At 33.8% G+C, this 19,853-nt stretch overlaps 1 pseudogene; it reads left to right on the top strand.

The window, feature by feature from the left end:
- The first annotated feature begins 5,936 nt into the window (after positions 1-5,936).
- LOC128241371 (uncharacterized) lies at positions 5,937-19,227 on the top strand (annotated as a pseudogene).
- Positions 19,228-19,853: the final 626 nt, after the last annotated feature.

The following is a 19,853-nucleotide window of genomic DNA, read 5'->3' as shown; positions in this document are numbered from 1 at the left end:
CTAGTTTTGTCCTCTTTACTGGTCCTTGATATTAACATTAATCTGAAAATTCAAATAATATATAAAGATAAAGTATTTAGATCAATTTACATGACATATTAATATTTGTTTAATTGTCTATTTAAGCTAAGATAATGGGTAAGAATGGCCGACTGTAAGTATGTAAGTATGTGAAAATATCTAAAATCAATCAATAAAACACAAAGATATGATTTGTTTTAGAAATATGGAACATAAAGCATGTTTTTCTGAATATATGCATTAAAATATCAAACTATTTTATAGTATACAATAGTAAAGAAGACAGTGTCTTACTTAAATCCCGGCCACATACAAGTAATGGCGGCAAATCAACCATTATTTGCCCTTGCTAAACAAATTTAGTGGACATGGCCAAATGATTTTGATGAGGAAAAGTTTGTTGTGATGTTTGGTGGTCTCCATATTGAATTAGCAGCCTTGAAAACAATCGGGGATTTACTTCAAGACAGTGGATGGAGTTCTGTACTCACACAAGCAAATATTGCTACACCTGGCACTGCAGATTCATTTTTAAAGGCAACAAACATTTCTAGGACCAGACATGCACACCAAGTGACAGCAGCTGCCCTGTATGTACTCATGAAGCAACAGTATGATGAATATGTTGAAGCTACAAAAGATGAAATAGGCCCTGAAATGAGTCTTGAAATGTGGGTTGATGTACGACAGAATGAAAGTCCCATGTTTTTGTTCTGGGCATTGATCTTAACTCTAGAACTTACAAGTTTCACCTTCATTCGCTCGCTTAGAGAAGGAAACTTTCAATTATATGTGAACTCTCTGATAGAACTAGTGCCATGGTTCTTTGCACTTGATCACAATAATTATGCCCGCTGGATTCCAGTACATATCAAGGACATGTTACTTCTCAAGAAGAATGTTCCTGTGGTTGCAACTGAATTTGAAAAGGGACATTTTTGTTTGAAGAAGACAGCTAGGAGATTTTCTGCACTTCCACTGGATCAGGCACATGAACAAAACAATAAATTGATTAAAGATGATGGTGGGGCAGTTGGTTTAACAGAAAACCCGGCACAGTTATTACGTTGGATGTTATGTGGTCCTGAATTAGCCAGGCTTATTCATAAATATGAAGATTCCAACAGTATTTCTGCAGTTCAGATGAGCAATAAACATCATGAACAAACAAGAAGTATTCAAGTCACGTTTCAGCAACAAGTGAGTGAGCTGGTATCTGTAATACATGACCTCGGGAACCCATTTGCTGAAAAATCAAATGATTTGTTAGTTCTTGACACAAGAGATATCGTTGATCAATCTGTGGCTGAAAGCATCAAAACTGTAACAGAATTAGGCAAAGCTCAATACAATACATACGTACGTGAGAGACTTGAATCACAAGTAAAATCAGTGGCTGATACAATTAAACAAAACAAGTTACCCTTGTTCAGTAGACGTTCAGTACGAAAAGCAACAAAACAGAAGCTTGAGGTTTCATCGCTGAAAGAGAACTGTGCCCTCTTTTCGCGGCTGTATGTGTCATGTCAGGTTCGGAAAGATGATCTTAGTGAGTTTTTTTGCACATGAAAACAGTAGCCACCCTCCTTCGCTGTCACAGTTTGGTGAATTACGCACTGGAAAAAAGTCTGATCTGATGCCATGTCTAGAAAACTACTGTCCTGAACAAACTTCTGATAAGCCAACAGTTGATGCTGTGTTGATTGATGGAGCTGCCATTATCAATATGTTAAAACCACAGAAATGCAACACATTTCAGGAATATGCAGCTAATGTGTTCTTGCCTTACATCCAAAGGCAATTAACAAATACATGTAGAGTTGATATTTTCTGGGACAGATACATTTCAAACAGTTTGAAAGAAGGGGCGAGACAAAAACGAGGACTTGGTGCTCGTAGAAGGGTATTGGCCGAAACAATGATTCCAACAAATTGGGAAGCATTCCTAAGAAATGACGATAACAAGAATGATTTATTCGAATTTCTTGCAACTGAATGCAGCCACATGCCTGTTTTGTGTGAAAAACGTGTCCTTTCCACACATAGAGATGACGTTGTCGGAACAACAATACCAAATAAACATCTCATAGCACCAGGCGCACATGAAGAGGCAGACACCAGGCTGCTACTTCATGCTGCTCATGTTGGCAAGTCTGAAATGAGCAAGGCAATGATTAAAACAGTTGACACTGATGTTGTCGTCATAGCTGCAGGAATGTTCAGCAAATGTGAATTGGATTAGTTATTGGTTGAATTTGGTGTTGGAAAATCCCTTAGATATATACCAATTCATAATGGTATTAAATATTGGAGAAGAAATGGCCCAAGCTCTTCCAGCATTCCATGCTTTTACTGGTTGTGACCAGGTGTCTGCATTTGGTGGCAAAGGGAAGCGGACAGCAAGGAACACATTATTGTCAATTCCTGATGCAATTCAGGCATTTAAAGTGTTAAGCAACACCCCCGATGATGAGCAAATCAATGTGTGTATGCCGATAATTGAACGATTTGTAGTTCTCATGTATGACAGATCAAGTATATGTGAAACAACAAATAGTGCCCGCCAAGAACTCTTCACACAGAAAGCTCGCTCCATCGATTTGATACCACCACATCTGATGCCCTGTACCAACATACACAACGGGCGGTATACCAGGCCGGCTTCTGTTGGGGACAATCCCTAAGTCCATCGCCAACACTACCTTCCCCAGCTTCGCATGGTTGGACACAGGAAGAAGACCCCAATTCAACATGGCAACCAGTGTAGTTAACACACTTACCAGCAGCAAAGTCATGTATGGAGCTTCTGAAGTGTGGATGTGACAGGGACAAGGGCTGTCGTTGGCGATGCAAATGTGTGAAGGCTAATCTTCCATGTACAGCCTTGTGTAAATGCACTGGGTTTTGTGATAGACTGTAAATTTATTTTAAATGTGTAATTTCACAAGTAGAGTTTATAGTAAACTATATTGTAGCTATTGCATAACTTTGTGTATCATATTATGTCTTTATTGTGTAAGCTTGGTTTACCATACCCATAATTTATAAAAACTTGTCCTCTGTAGTAAATGCAACCAGTGTGGCTGCTTTACACGATCTACTTATGGTATTGCTTATGATATTTCCCTGAATAATAAAGTTATATAAGTATATATATATATTAATTATATACATTGTTTACAGCAGAAACATAGTTTGTAATATATTAAACAAACTTATAGTACAACATTATGACATTAACATACTTCGATTTAATATGTTATATCGTACATTTTTCGAATTTTTTATTGATTGACCTTAATATGACCTTGACCCTGACCTTGAATTGTCCATAAGTGTTTTATTCTAAAGCCTACTTCTACTAACAACAGATTACTGTTTATTGGATTTGTGTATAGCTGATACTTACCTAGAAATAAGCTTATCTATCTAATTAACTATAAATGGCGGCCATCTTGGCGGCCATCTTGGATTTTGGGGGACCCCTTGATCTGTCGCTTGGGGTCTGGCTTGAAAAATATTCGCAATACCTCATACCATCACCATGCAAAGCAGCTAAATTCTAGAATTAATAGTGCAATTATTTCCAAAAAGACCCTCACTAATAGCAGTTTAACTACTTAACTGACATATGCAGTTATATGATTTCCGCATGATGACCATGTGTGTTAATCTAATTTAGTTGGAACGTATCGTGTAAAGAATGTATGCCTAAGATGATGAAATTCATCTTCATAATTGATCGTTGGAAATACTACTTATATCGGTATTTTTTATTAAAGATAAATAAAATAAACGATTAAAAGTTACCTCATCATGTTGTACTCTAACATTTACTTATTATTAACATATGTGGATGGGAACGCGATTTTGATCATTGTGGCGCTAACGTGAATAACGAGAAAAAACGAGAATAAAATCGCGCACTCTTGTCCCCTTGATTTTTCATGGTGTTTTCGAGCTTAAAACTTAGTTATTCGTTGTCAACATAAAAAAACACGTCAATTTCGGCAATAAACCCTCTGCAACACTATTCGTTGACGTTTAGTTGATCATAACCTTAAACGTGTGTTTAATTTACCGAAAGAGTTGGTCAGCTGTTCGGCTTTTGGACTTTGGTAACTTCGTTTATATGACGTTAAGGTGCAAACATTTCTGGCCGATGATGTGAGGCGTTTTGAAAAAACAAAAACAAAAAAAACAATATTATTATTTATTTTTTTTTGAAACGAAAGGACATTGATCAGAATATCCTTGATCATGAAATGGTTGTTTATAACCGATATTTGTTCACATTCTGACGAACAGCGCAGTAACAAAGACACCGTTTCCCGGTTTATCACGAGGAACATCCGGTGTTAAACTTCAACGTTTCTGGGTTAAAATTGTGGAATTACAAGTGGTAAGTGCAAATAAAATGTTATTTATTCATTAAATGATTATGTTTAATCAGTATAACACAATCTACAAGCTTCATAATGCAACTGGTCAGTACTTTCACATGGCAATCAAAGTAATTGACAAAACCCGGAAGAGAATTCTGTGACACCTATTGGAAAACATATTTTTGTTGTTAGCAACCGATAATGACCGCCAAGGTTAAATGATAAATAAACTATGAGTCAGTTCACGTTGTCACAGGCCTCGACGGTACCTTATGATATAGAATATATTCAAAATGATGATCCAGATTTTGCAAATGAACAACTTAAACTTGACAATCTTTATTTCAATGAACTTGTGCAGTCATCTCGAAAGATAAAAGATTCAGATGAAAGGTCAATTTTATCATGTTTTATAAATTATGATGATTCTGATTGTGAAATAAACAATGAACAAGAGTCTAACAGTGAACATGATGTTTCTGAAACTAGTTTCAACGATGATGTACTTACTTTGTCAAATGATTATGATGGTACTTCAAGACCTAAAGATGTCAAGGAGATTCAAAATGTAAACAAACTGCGAGCAGAAACATGTGGATATAAAGGATTATATAATGGGAAACCATGTTCATCAGTAGTTGATTTTGAAAAACTATTAGCTTACAGACAAGACTGCATGGACCTTTCAAATGATGAAAGAGAACTTGTTATTAAGAGTCTTTTGCTTGCCCATAGAGTTACCACTGGCAACATATTGTCTAATAAGAAATCACAAAGACCCGTGTGAAACCATCGCAGCTGTATTATTTTATAGGACACAAAATCTGTAAAACCACATTTATTTTTGCACATGCAACATCTTACTGCAGTTTGCAAAGAATGGCAAAACCACTGGATTCTGAGTGGATAAAGCCCAGAATTCATGGGAATAAGCGCAAGGCCCCAGCTAACGCCCTTAGCTATACAGACCGAAGCAGGTAAAATTCATGAAATATATCAGGAAAGTCCTGTTCAGACTGGCTATAGACAAGTGTGTCTTAAAATATTTCGAAACATTTAGAATGAAATTTGCCCTCACATAGCCTTGGCAAAGCCAACGACAGACCTTTGTTTAAATGCCAAGAATTTGGTGTAAAATTGGGAAAGTCTGGTCAGCTAAGAGATGAAGATAATAATGAACTTGTAAGTGAGTACGAGGCTCATTTAAGCACTGCAAAAACAAAGAGAGAAGTACAAGGAGTTAACTGCTGCAAGCAAAGATGTTTATAGCAGTGAAATTATTTCACAAGGTTAGAGCCATGCCAAAACCAATATAATATTTATATGTTAATATATTGATCAAACATATTTGTTCTGAGTACACTTTTCTGTGCCACAATTAAATATTATTTACCCTAACATTTTCTTATACAGTGTATATTACTATCATTTGAAAGTTACTGATTAACGGTCGGATCACCTGTTTTCATAAATTACAATACTGTTTGATTTTTTTTTAAATGCTATAATTATTGTCTTTAGAGGCCGATATATTTCGCCACCCCACGAAAGTGTCAAGTGTTTGGCATGTGCGCCGAAGGTTCAGTTATATTTTTATGGTTAGACGTCACTCGGAATTAAACAAGGAGTAACATAATAAGACAGTTAAAACTAATTGAAGTACCACATAGTTTGCAATTAATTTATTTTTCACAGTTTTTTCGTATTTTACCATTAAAAAAGATTACTAGGTATGTATACCTAGTAGAATTCATGTTTATGCGTGATGTTATCACGTGATATTACCAAGTTGGGTATGTAACTTAAATGTTCCAGAGGTTTAGAGAAAGCCTTCGTAGCACAGTGAATACAACACTGGACTGCAATTATGGCGACTACGGATCGAACATTAACATTTTGGTATTTTTTTACAATTATGATATCAAAAAGTAAAACATTTTATAAAATAATTGTCCTGATATTCATTACAGAAAAAACATTTGTTGGTCCCTTTAAAGTCCCTTTAACAATAGTTAATATTTATTTACAGGAAAGCAGACATTTTATCTGGTGGACGAGGCTGAATTGCCGGGGAAAGGAAGCGACAGTGTCGTGAGCATGACCCACCACTACTTTCAGGACTTTGGCGTTGGTGAAAAACATGCTAAGGTATTTAGTGCTTTAAAACGATTACCCATTAAAATTATCTATATAATAATGGATTAAAGGTTCTAACAGCCTATGTTAAGTTCATCCCTATTGCTGAGAAGAGATTATGAGAATCAATAGTGAATATAATAGATGATGAAACATAACATATATTACACCATGAAACACATTCTTACTCAGCTTTTTTCCATTTCACATTCGATGCTTGATAACAATTGGATATTTGGATTCAACTATGGTTTATGAAATGTGTCCCTCATTATAACATTGTACTGCATAAAGCTTAAATATGAAAAAAAGATTGTATTAAATTTTCCAGGTTCATTTTGATAATGCCGTCGGCCAAAACAAGAACCACACTGTGCTTTGGTTTGCCATGTGGCGTGTTATTACAGGTCAGTTTTCTAATCTGTTAATAATTGTTTGTCTGTTTTTTAGGACTAATGCATTGAGCTGTCTTTTGAAATCAATCACATCATTGATACCTGCAAGTGGTGCTCTAATTTAATAGAATGCTGAACTGGGTGAAGTCAAAGCATAGTTGGCAGTAATTTTATATAAGGGATATGGTATAACTAAATAAACATATATGTAAACACTCCATTATTGTAAGATTTATATGTCTTGAAAATTTTATTATACCATAGCTAAAATCATTTCCTTAGTTTTATTTTTTGTAAATATAGATACGTTTTATTTGCACTAAACAGATCTTCCAACAATTTTTAGGACTGCATGAGAGTGTAACACTAAACACTATGTTGGCTGGGCACACCAAAATTGCTTCTGACTGTCACTTCGGCATCTGGAAGGTCAAGTGGCGATGCTGATATGACGAGAATCTCCAAGAAATTTCCCACACAGTATCCGCCTCTTCAAAGTCCGGCCACAACATCCCACAGCTGGTTAATGACCCTCAGCAGCCAGTCTCATTTCACAGTTGGAAATCATTCCTAAATACGTATTTTAAAACTCTAAAGAATGTCACCAAATACAACCATTTCTATGTATCAAAACATAAACCAAGAGTTGTAGTTTGCAAAGAGTTTGAAGATTCCCCAGAAATTAAATTTAATCTTTTGAGAATGAATCCAGAATGTGGTATTTTGTCTGAACTAAAGCACGCACCGTGCCTAGATGCTGCACGTCAACGATACCTTCACGATTCTATAGGTCAATTCTTTAGATCTGAGTAATCAATATCTGCAGTATGCCCTAAACCAACTATATGGAAAGTCAAAGTTGATATTGGCAAAAATGACACACCAAAAGGCAGTAAACGCAAACATAGCATTCTGTGTAAATTTAATGTGGACTGGCATTTTAAGCAAGTGTAATAAATTGTAACATGACATCATAATAATGAATGATGTTGAAAATGTGAACGCTTTGTAGTATCGATGTGTTGAGGACTTTAAATACTAACATTAGTAGGTTTGATAGGAATATGAGAGGAAATGCAAAATAACTTATTGGAATTGTTTACTTAGATTGTTATAGGCTTGCCAAGTCCCTTTATATTAGTTGGACAGAAACCACTTGTTTAATCAACTTTGTATTGAACAACTTGAGTAATATTCTGTACATCTAAAGACTAACACAATTAAGATATATGTATCTCTGCCATTTGAAACATGAGAAAGAATATTTGCTTTTTTGTGTATTACTGATATCGTTGATTGGTTGCATTGCATTGTGGAGGTGTTTTGTATTACAAAATCATTGCAAACTACAACTCTGTTTTTTGCAAATAAAAGAGAATGTGCAGATGTTTCCTTAATCACTTGCTAGGCCTTTAGCATTACCGAAATGTGTCTTGACAATTTAAGAAGATTAAACATGTTTGATAATTTCATTAATAACAAAATCAGATGCAGTATGTTATTCAAACGTTCACATTCTTTGTGGATGGTGTGATATGGAACTTCAGTGAGTTAGTGATTTTTTCTCTCAAAATTATTGCTATTTATATTTCACGTTTCAATTTATACTTTGTTGTAGGTGAAGTTCATCATTCGTGCGATGGTGCTCCTCGGTTTATCTGCAGGTTTGTTGTTTATTTCATATTTTAGCGAGGTTCAAATTACCTTGTTCAAAATTCTAAAATATTATGGCCAGGGTATGTTTACCGTTATTTATTTTACGTCGTTTTAGGATGGTTGGTGTCAAATCAATGATCAATGTCACTGTTACTGAAAATCGAAAACCTGTTATACGAATTATGAATGAGATTCGTGTTTATACACCCTGGGGTGAGCATAATGGTAATTAAGTGCGATGAAGGTAAAAGAAACCATAACTTACAACCAAAATTTGTTCTTTCTAATACACTGAGGTAGAACTAAGATATTAGCTAGAAACATGTAATATAACATGTACAGGTTTGCATTTAGATTGTATTCAACCTAGGGGCTTAAGGTCAATGTCACTGTTCGGGGAATACAACATGTACAGGTTTGCATTTGGATTGTATTCAACCTATGGGCTTAAGGTCAATGTCACTGTTCGGGGAATATAACATGTACAGGTTTGCATTTGGATTGTATTCAACATAAAGGCTTAAGGTCAATGTCACTGTTCGGGGAATATAACATGTACAGGTTTGCATTTGGATTGTATTCAACCTATGGGCTTAAGGTCAATGTCACTGTTCGGGGAATACAACATTGGTTTCTATAAATTTTATGAGTTAGGAATGACATTTCATGGCAAGGTATTGTATGACGAAATCTCGTGTTTCGACGTAGCCTGGCCTTATGCATGTGATTCGTAGGGTCAGAATAGCTGTTGCTAAATTACAGAAAATCAGTTTCTGCTCAAAAGCGTAAGTCAGGAATGATGTATTGCGATGAAACTGAGTCTGTATATTTTTTGATTGCATTAATATTTGTATTCCGATTTTTGAAGACGTGATTTTGATATCATTAAAACTACCATTATGCATTGTACATTAAAAGTGTGTTTCTTTGATTTGTATAGACCATTAGGTTATAAGTTTTCAAACACGTTTTCTCGGAGAATATCAGTATGTTCTCTAACTATGAGAACTTTTTTTGCACAATTATCGAAACTGTTTACACGTTAATGACAATTTACCTATTTGTACATCTATCTAGAGCCTGATTTAACGTGTTGTTTTAGCATTTGTTCTTCAACTACATATGTGCATGCAAACATTTTGTGTGATTTTGGGTAAGGCTCAGTTGCAGACTTGTCTTTTTAACAGAGAAGCTACAACTGTCACTTGGCTATAGCAGACGATACAGCACAATATCGAAATGTTTCTCTTGTATTTGTTATTGTTATTTTTTGATCAACGAAACCATTACATTAAATAATTGATTGTCTAGAAAAGCAATATTCATGCAAAAAGCTACAGTTACAAGCTCAGTAGTAAACAGTTTAAACATAAACCCGGTTTAGTGGCACTGGGTAAACGCCAAAGACATAGAACATAAAATCACAAAGAAGAAACATAGAACAGCACAAAGCTGGATATAAATATGGATATTCTTTAGCGTTTTTTAACTTTTAAAGCTTATTCAAAGTTAAGGTATTAGCCATGTAATAACATCGGGAAACATCGGGTAACATCGGCATATATCGCCACTCGCCGTAACAGATCGCGACGAACATCGGGCGTATTCGGCCTGTACCGGATGTTGCTATTTTAGAAACAGAAGGTATTTCCCCGCTATTCATAGGTCAATAATGGAATTTCTACATCGTAGTATTTGGAAACTCGGTGATGTTTTTCTCATGAATATACGTTTAAAATAAATAAACACTAAAAGTGCACGCTGACAGTTGATTACGATACATCTATCAATTTGAGTCATTACGGTAAAAGATCGATTATAAGTGAATTATACGCGTAAGAGGAGATTTTCTGTCGAAAAAACGACCCGTCAACAATCAGCATGGAACTGGAATATTCAGATATTCGTATCAAAGGGCTATGAATGTAAGTATCCTTGAGCAGTTTTGTACGTTGATGTGTTCAAAAATGTTTGTTTTTTAATTTATCTTTGGAATTCTTAAATCATTTTTATTAGCTAAATGTTAAGACAGCGTGTTCATATTTTTACATGTACTTATGTACATGTTAGATATTTTACATGTACTTATGTACATGTTACATATTTTTCTATGTACTTATGTACATTATTTTTGTATATGATATGAGTATGTTATCTTTAATTTGATTGTTTTATCTCAGAAAAATATTAGTCTTAAAATTTTGTTTAAAAATGATGTGTTTTGGTACGTGACCTATTTCTAACATACCATAATGCATGTACATACCCGTTATTTGTTTACAAAATGCATATTTTCAAAATTTATTGTCTGTTAATATGTTCACTGATATAACTTTGGCGGCCTGACACATTGCATCTCATCAATCATGGCAGTATTCTTCTAGTTCAGGCATCTATTTTGCAAAATTCTAAATATGTTTTATTTGCTATGCTATTGATTTATCAACACCATATTCACACATTCTCATTCACAAGAGGTTTGATAGTAATAAATCAAATGTGGAACGCATAGCACCATCAATCTGGTGAATAATTTCATATAGCACGATGTACATAAAATAATGACAGCATGGCGTTCCTTCACTATTTGTACCTATAAATACCATAAATGATGAATTTTATAGATAAATTTAATAATTTTCCTTTATATACATGTATGTATCAGCTTGTTGTTGGTTTTCAAAATAAATATTAAACTGTTTACATTTTATTTTGTATGGCAGTATAACTATCTATACTAATTAGTTAGCAAGGCTTTAAAGTACAACTCTTTTCTTTTACAGCATTAAACATTCAAGATGGGTAAAGTACTTGAAGGGGCATGAAAACCAAATCAGCATTGACTCAGCATTGAGTAGTTATCACCTGTGCACATAGTACAAGTACAAACGCATGGGAATAGACCAAACTTCAAATGTTGAAGAGTAAGGAATTATTGTGAACAAATATAAATGATAGAATATCAATGACAACATCAAACAGATATACATCAATTACCCACAGAGATTGTTTACATGTTATAATATTAAAAAGACTTTAGTTGATAACTTTCACTCTGACATTTTTGGAGGGGCATTACCGCCCACTTAGTGTTCTTGTTTCCTTATATTTTTTAGTTTAAAAGTACACTCATTTTTTAAACACTTTATTCTGAGTTAGTATCATAAGTTAAATTCATTTATTTGAAAGAGTACATGTTATGAATAAGTCCAGTTAAGCTTTATAAATTTTATCTAGAGCTTTTTTAAAGAAAAAGGTTGATTTTTAAGCATTTCATTAGCTATAAAAATGTATGGTTACATGCCATTATGTATATTTTCTTCAAAACTGGACGGTAAACTATCATATATGGTCTTTTTAATTATTCAATAGACATCATAGATAATATTTATAATGATTTCAGCAGCTTGCCTAATATTTAACTATGTTTTATAAATTTTATAAAACTGCTTTATATTTTCAAACATCAAAATACTGCTCTGTTCCGAAGACTCAAAATATCAATCAAAATGATTTTTGTCCATGTGTACCAATATTCTGTTCGTTTGAATGTATTACGCGGCTAATACCTTAAGTAAGAAAAATGGCCCAATAAAATAAGCTTTTTAAGCTGCTTGTTATGCTTCACTACCCAGTCAATTGTCTACATGTCTATATTAACTGGTACTTTAAGTATTTTTATTGATGGAATCACTGTAATTGATCGGATATTAGATTTAAAGTACACACATGGCAATTCTAAATACATTTTTTTAACAGTTGAAGCAGAAACTGATGGCAATAAAGAAGCAGAAAAAACTAACGGCAGCAAAGAAGCAGAAACTGATGTCAGTAAATGGTGGAAACTATTAGTAGTATTCGTGTTGTGTCTTGTCAGCTTACTGGCGGGGAAATGCGAACAAAAGTAGGTATCAAGATTAAGGTATATCACCAGTATTGTACTTTTTATTGAAAGAATCAATGGGTCTCCGACGCATTAACTACATATTCAGTGCAGATATGTTTACTGATGGTGAGGGTGTTCTAGTGGTATTGGTGTCCGATTTTAACCAAAGAGGTTGGGATGTCGATTCCTACCAGGGGTACATTCATGTCCACTCAAAATTACCATCAGTACTGGTTTTTACCCAGAACGGACTTGATAAACCTTGATAAACATACCTAGTTTTATATATATATATATGTTTCTTGTTTGTGATTTTTTGTTTTTATGTTCTGTCTTTGGCGTTTGCCCAATGCCATTAAACCGGGTTTATGTTTAAACTGTTCGCTACTGAGCTTGTATATATATATATATATAGTTTGCATGCACTGTGCTGTTTGTGGAGTTTTGTGCTGTTCTGCCATGTTTCTTGTTTGTGATTTTTTGTTTTTATGTTCTGTCTTTGGCGTTTGCCCAATGCCATTAAACCGGGTTTATGTTTAAACTGTTCGCTACTGAGCTTGTTTCTGTAGCCTTTTGCATAAATATCGAACGTGATTCTATAAACTCTCAGCTTTTGTCACAATCGAGCGAAAAGAAATTGTAACATATGTATCAACTACAAACTTATACAGATATTCAGACGATGGTTTCTAATGACATCGTAAATGCTAGTACAGGAATATCATAAATGTTTATAAATAATACACCCTAAGCAGGTGTTAGAGAGCATCGACAGAGGATTTTTATTAAATCGTTTGGCCACACCAAATTTATGTGTAGTTCGAAGTTTTTACCATACCTATTTTCAGGAAATCCAAAATATCGTGGTTTTTTGCCATGTTTCTTTTCCAAGCATGACACAAAATATTGCATCAAACAACGCTCTGACAACACTTTTAGAATTAAACCAGTTATTTGTTCTAAGTAGTTTATGGAGTATTATCTTTAATTACATAAAAAGAGCATACAATGAAATAAAACTTTAATTATATACTTGGGGTAATATATCGCCCTCACACGCTTCTGTTTTTAAACGAAATTGAAACATTGTATTTTATTTTGTTAACTCGTTCACATTGATTTAAAATAAATTCATATGATCGCTTTTTAAGATTTTATGTGCACTTTGTGTGTCCGTAGTGCACCCTTTTAGAATGTATTTTAACTGAGTTATTAACGAAATGACACCATGTTTGATTCTTTTGATAACATAAATGTCCTTAATTGCGAAGTTTTGTTTTCCTCTCATATTTCGCAATGAATAAGCCAGTTCGTTGAATCCGAAATGATTGGCATGTATAAAAATGCGTAGTTTACGTTTTTGTACGGTCTCAATAATAAACTTAACCCAGTCGAATATTTGTAATAATTTACTATGTTTGCCTAATACTATATTTTTTAGCAAACACTTTTAAAAACGTACGAGGAGTTCGACAAATATGCTGTTTTCACCACTGTTCTCGACCCAAAATGGGCCATAAAACTGATAAAAATGGACGCATCCATTTAGCAATGTGCAGTCGTGATACCTGCTCCTTAAAGTGTAAAGCAACATTTCTAAAAGGTGAGAGAGGAGGTTGTTTGGCACACATGAAATGTTCCTTATGTACCGCTTAAATAAAGAACATGGTTTTAGGCGTAAATTAAAAAAAATGTGCATTTTTGAATCAACTGAACTTAAATCAGTATACGAAATGAACACAAAAAAGAGTAAAATGAATTGTTTTAAAGTGTTACCATTTGTGACGTGTATACCAATTGAAGAGAACTTAAGTGTTGACTAAACTATTTAATGGAAACGTGCACCAGTATGACTAAAAGAATACAAACGGTTATTATTTTAGTCAAAATGGTTTAAGAACAAAATCCTGTCTTAAAATTCATCTGCCAATGATAACTGATTGAAAGAAAATCCACCTTATTGTGTAAGAGGAGTTCGTGAGGCATGATTCTGTCACTTTAATCTTTAGAAAAAAATACAAAGGACCATATTTTTTGTCTATGTGGACAGGGCATAAGCTGCCTTTGGTGTCATCTGCAAATGCTTTTGTTTTTTTTTATTTCGTAACTGCATCTATCCAAAGGACCAGGACAACAATGTCATAACGTTAGGACAACGTTTCGTAGTTTAAGGAAACCGCTCGAATAACAGTATCGCGTAAGTTCAACGTCAGCATAACGTAAATAATAACAATAATAATAAAATTTAATTATCATTTAAGTTTTTGCCTATTTTCAAAAGAGGCCTGCCTTTAATATTTCCATTTATCATAATATGAATGACAATAAGTACAGAACAGTGTATAGTGAGGCACTAACGAGTTCAAAACGTAGTGACAACGTTAAACAGTAACCTTATCATGACAAAACCTTCACCCACGTTTATTTTATTTTTTATTATTTTAGTGTGATTTTTTCAATCACCAAATTTTTAATTTAATATAAAGCCCAACAATATTAATGATAAAATAGTAAATATGCGAGGGTTGTTCAACAAGTTCATATAATGGTTTTTTATCTCATTATTTTAAATACTTTATAATATCATCATACTTGTGACTATTTTTTTTTCATTACATGCACTACTTCACTTCGGTACAGTAATCATCCACAGTATGATTTGTTTTCAGTAACATATCGTAAGCATATTGTAAAACTAGGGGCGAAGTGCAAATAACGCCAAATGATTTCGTGGAAAAAAACTTTTAATCATTTGAGTTACAATGGTTTATGTTCTTATTTTCGAATGAAACTATGCTTGTGGTTTAAACGAAACATCCCGAACTTTATGTTAAATTATTTTCATCAATTTGTTTCATTTTCGATATTTACGTTGTTTGTTTCTTAGCATATAACCATATTTTAATCTTTTATTATATCAAATATTGTTATCAGGTATGAAAACGTATTAATGTAATTGTACTACCATATCAATATGATAGAAAGTGGCGCACATGTCATACTCATACCATTAGTATATATGTATAATTCCTGTCATAGAAGGCGTTCGACACCGTTACATGGCTTCACTTACTGTCTTCTTAACAATGATCAGTGGGATTTCAGCATTTTGCTCAATAACATAATTTAAAAAAAGTCATCTAGATATTTTATCTCTTCATTTTCGTATTTACATTGTATACAATAATTATACTAAAAGTTTGAAAATAGTTTACTAAAAGTACTGTATTATTTATCAATTTGGCACTGCTTTCATTGTTTATCATGTTTTGTCAGTGCACATTGTGTCTTTTGAGCTAGGTAGGACTCTAATAGTTTTAGATTTATGTGTATTATCTGTATTTATAAAATAGAAACTTCATTGGATACAGTGACCATACAGATCATATTTTTTTTCAGAAAAGGGCAGAATGCAACCTCAGAATACAAAATTTAGTCCATTGTCGCGAGGCAAATGGTGATGCTGCACCATCTGAAAAAGGGCTAAAGAAAAGAGAAATTATCAACAAAATCATGTGTGACTTTTTATATATATGCCTGAAAGATGATTGTTATTGAGTGTTTGCCCATCTTGTTTGTACCTTATATAACCGCCTTATGCTCTTCGCCCTCCATCAATTTTTCGACAGGAGTGTCTTCCATTTTTAATATTGACCATGTCTTAGCGTGTTTAAACTATTTTGCTCATTTGAGTTATAGTGTATGTTCCTTATGGATTAATTTCTTTGCTTGTTAAGTCTGTATCTTGTCTTTTAGTATTTGAAGTTTATTTTTCTGTTTAAATTATTAGTTATTAGTGACTCTTTATTTTCTTCTGTCCGAACAAGCAAAAATTATTACACTATTTTAAATATTTTGAATTAGAACATTACTATAAGCACTTTACATCCACATTTTCATGTTTTAAACCAAAAATAAACTTCAATTAGGAGATAAGAATATAAAATATTTGGACGTACTTAACGTACGAAGTTGCAGTATGTGCTTATTTGAAAGCTTTTTTTTATTGATGGCGTATTGTTAAATGTTGTAATTTGTATGCATTCATTTATCTAAAAACACTGTATTATATGCAGAGCTACAAATATAATGTATTGTACACCTAAATGTAATGTTGTATAGTCTTGTGTACACCTTGAACATTTTTTAATAAAGTGTAATGGATATTGTTAAATCCACTGACACATTAATGTACACACATGAATGTGTTTTACATACACGAAATACTTGATATTTTACACACACACGAAAGGTTTGAAATATTACATACACAAACGGCTTGAAATTTACAAACACGAATGTTTTCATTGTATTATTGATCCTATAAATTAAACTTTGGTGGTTGCTGTGAGATGGTAATAATGATGGCATGTTCCGTACAAACAATATATCGTCATATTTAATTATTGTAAGTAAATATTTGTCTGTCACATTTTCAACTGTTACTTTTAAAAGTTGGATGTTGACCGGTGGATTTCATGTTTAATTAGCGCCATTTCAGATGACGAAGCAAGTTATCCACCACTCCTATTTCGAAATGTACACTGACGATATTAGGACTAGCTCCATACTGATTATTAACTCTTCGCGCTGTGATGCATTTGAGCGATGGTGGCCTCTTATATGCAAAATCATGCGCTACTATTTGTTTATAATCCAGCAAGAAATTCGTATTTTAAATGCAGCAAATATTTTATCATATGTTATTCTCTGGTTTATAGAGATTTACCAGTGAAATAAAAATATTTTATATTTTTCACTTCTTTGAAACTTTAGCTTCTTACGTCCAGCGCATTTTAAAGGACGTGATTTTCGAAACGTCATTATGTTCGCATACAGTTTGACAAAATAAAAAAAACTACAATTAAAAGTCGTTTTTTATACTTTGTATATATTAAAAAGACGAACATGCTTTTTCTGTGTTTGACAACAATACATATCGCTTTGTGAACACCAAAAATATACATTTTCTCACGGCTATTCCACTCTTTAAATATAACTTATGGTGCTCACTAGGTGAAATATGTTGTAATTTTTTTACTAAAACATTTATCCTCTAAATGTTATTTTACGATGGACGTGGACAGCCGTTGTTCACTCCCAACAGGGGTATTAGTCCTTGTTTCTGTCTGGAGGACAGTTACATGAGTAGGTTGGAGTTTTGCAAACAAAAGTGTGACACTGGTGATATTTTAAAGTATAATGTAACCTTAGTTAGTTTTACTTTGGGTTAATTAGAAGAACAGCTGTTTCCGGTTTCATTTTAGAAAGTACAGATTATTATTTACAGTAGTCGAATGTATCGAGCTATATCATCTCTTTAGAAGCTTTTGCATCATAGATTAATATTGCAATAGATTGCTAAGACATTTATCTGGATGTAGAGTTATCTACAGTTTAACATTTCACAGAGGTCACGGAGAGAGGTGTAGCGAGTGCGTTGGAAGGTGAAGTCTAGAGTAGCAAATACTTTGACGTTTCATTTTTCATCGTCCTTCACCATTGTACAGCTATATTCAAGTTGATAATTGTGTGTGCAATTATGCAGGAATAAACATATCGAACTTACCAACTTTTGTCTACACCAAATGAAGTAGGCGTAAAGTTACAATGGAGCCCCCAGGGATTGTCATAATTACCACCGGTTAGCACCAGAGTTGGAGGGACCAGTCGTGTTGTGAGCACCAGTCGTTTCATGGACACAAGGAGTTTGTCCTAGGGATCCTAGTGCTAGCAAGTCGCTTCGTTATCTACACGGTAACGTCTTCTAGAAATGTTTCGTCAGGACACCATCATCAAGATCACCGAGGGAGTCATCATTGGACGTGTTGTGACTGACTGATAGTGTAACAGTGGTTGTTGCCCTTAAAGTTTAGGTGGTGAGTGACATAAATTAAAATAAATATAAATAAAATAAGCATTTTTTAAAAAAAAGATTTCATGTTACTTCATGTTACGGTTTCGTAACAAAAGCATGTACGGTTAATGGGTACTACTCTCATTTTCATATTCATTTAACAATAAGAATTTTCATATACATTACATCAGCCCAAGTGTCAATATTTTCATTATATTATTGACGACATACTTCAAATGTTCCAAAGCACAATCGGAAATGTTGAAACTCCAGAATCCATTTTGAGAAAATTTCACAGTTGTGAACACCATGCGTCAGAATCAGTGAATGCATCTGCGTCAAGAGTCGAAGAATTATTTTCTCAGACAGTTGAACTATAAGCCGTTCAAAGAACTCAACAAATTTTTATTGAAGAGCGTCTTTTATGAAGGATTGCATACAGATTTGAAAATCGCATCAACATTTAAATTTGAAACAATAGCCAAGTACCATGATTTTAAAACTGAAATACGGAAGTTGGAAACAGAAGGACAACCAAAGAGAGAAAATAAGACCAAATTGAATGCCGCAACCAAGAGTGATGACAGTTCACGGAAACAAAGATCAGAATCAGACTTGAAGTCAGAACTGGAAAACATCAATGCCAGACTTGAGAGATTTGAGAAAGAAAAAGACCAGTCCACTGCAAGTATGCAACAACAGAGAAGGCCACCAAATCAACAACAACAACAACAGAGTTACTTTCCTGGAAATATAAACAATACAGTCTTCGAGGTGGACGTGGGCAACGGCATTTTAGAGGTCCAAGTAGCCAGTTTGATGGTAGAAGACCATACTGGTGCCACGGACGTGGAAGATCAAGCTACATTCCAACAAGACCCATATTCATAAACAACTTTAGGCCAACGGGAAACTGCTTCACATGCAATAAGCCAGGGCATTATGCAAGAGACTGTCCTTTACACCAGTAAGTACCATTTCCACTACAGCACTTTGCGACACAGGATCTTTTATATCAACATGTTCAAACAAATTCTACATAGAAAATGTTTCACATCTTGAATTGAAACCTTTGGAAAATATAGTAAAAATTGAATGTGCGGATGAAAATCAGTTGCCATATACAGGATACATTGAAGTGAACATCAAACCAGATGGTATACCAGGCGCACACGAACAAGCTTGTTCACTACATGTTCCTGACAAAGAATATAATAACACAACTCCTATTTTACTTGGAACCAATGTTCTTACACATTTTTTGAAATCATGCAAAGAACAAAATGGTGAAATATCTCTTCAAAAGTCAAGCTTACATGTAATATAGTTTTTAGTATTTCATTGCATGGTTTTACGGGAGAAAGAACTTCATAAAAATCAAAACAAACTAGCAATTTTAAGATGTGCTGAACAAGGACAAGTCACTATTGGACCAAATCGTATTGTTAGTATTAGATGTCAAACAAACAATAAAATTATTCATATCCCTACATGTGCTTTGATTCATGAAACCAACC

This window comes from Mya arenaria, chromosome 7 (genome assembly GCF_026914265.1).
Source record: "Mya arenaria isolate MELC-2E11 chromosome 7, ASM2691426v1".
NCBI classification, from domain to species: Eukaryota; Metazoa; Mollusca; class Bivalvia; order Myida; family Myidae; genus Mya; species Mya arenaria.
This window is presented reverse-complemented; position numbering and strand designations above follow the sequence as displayed.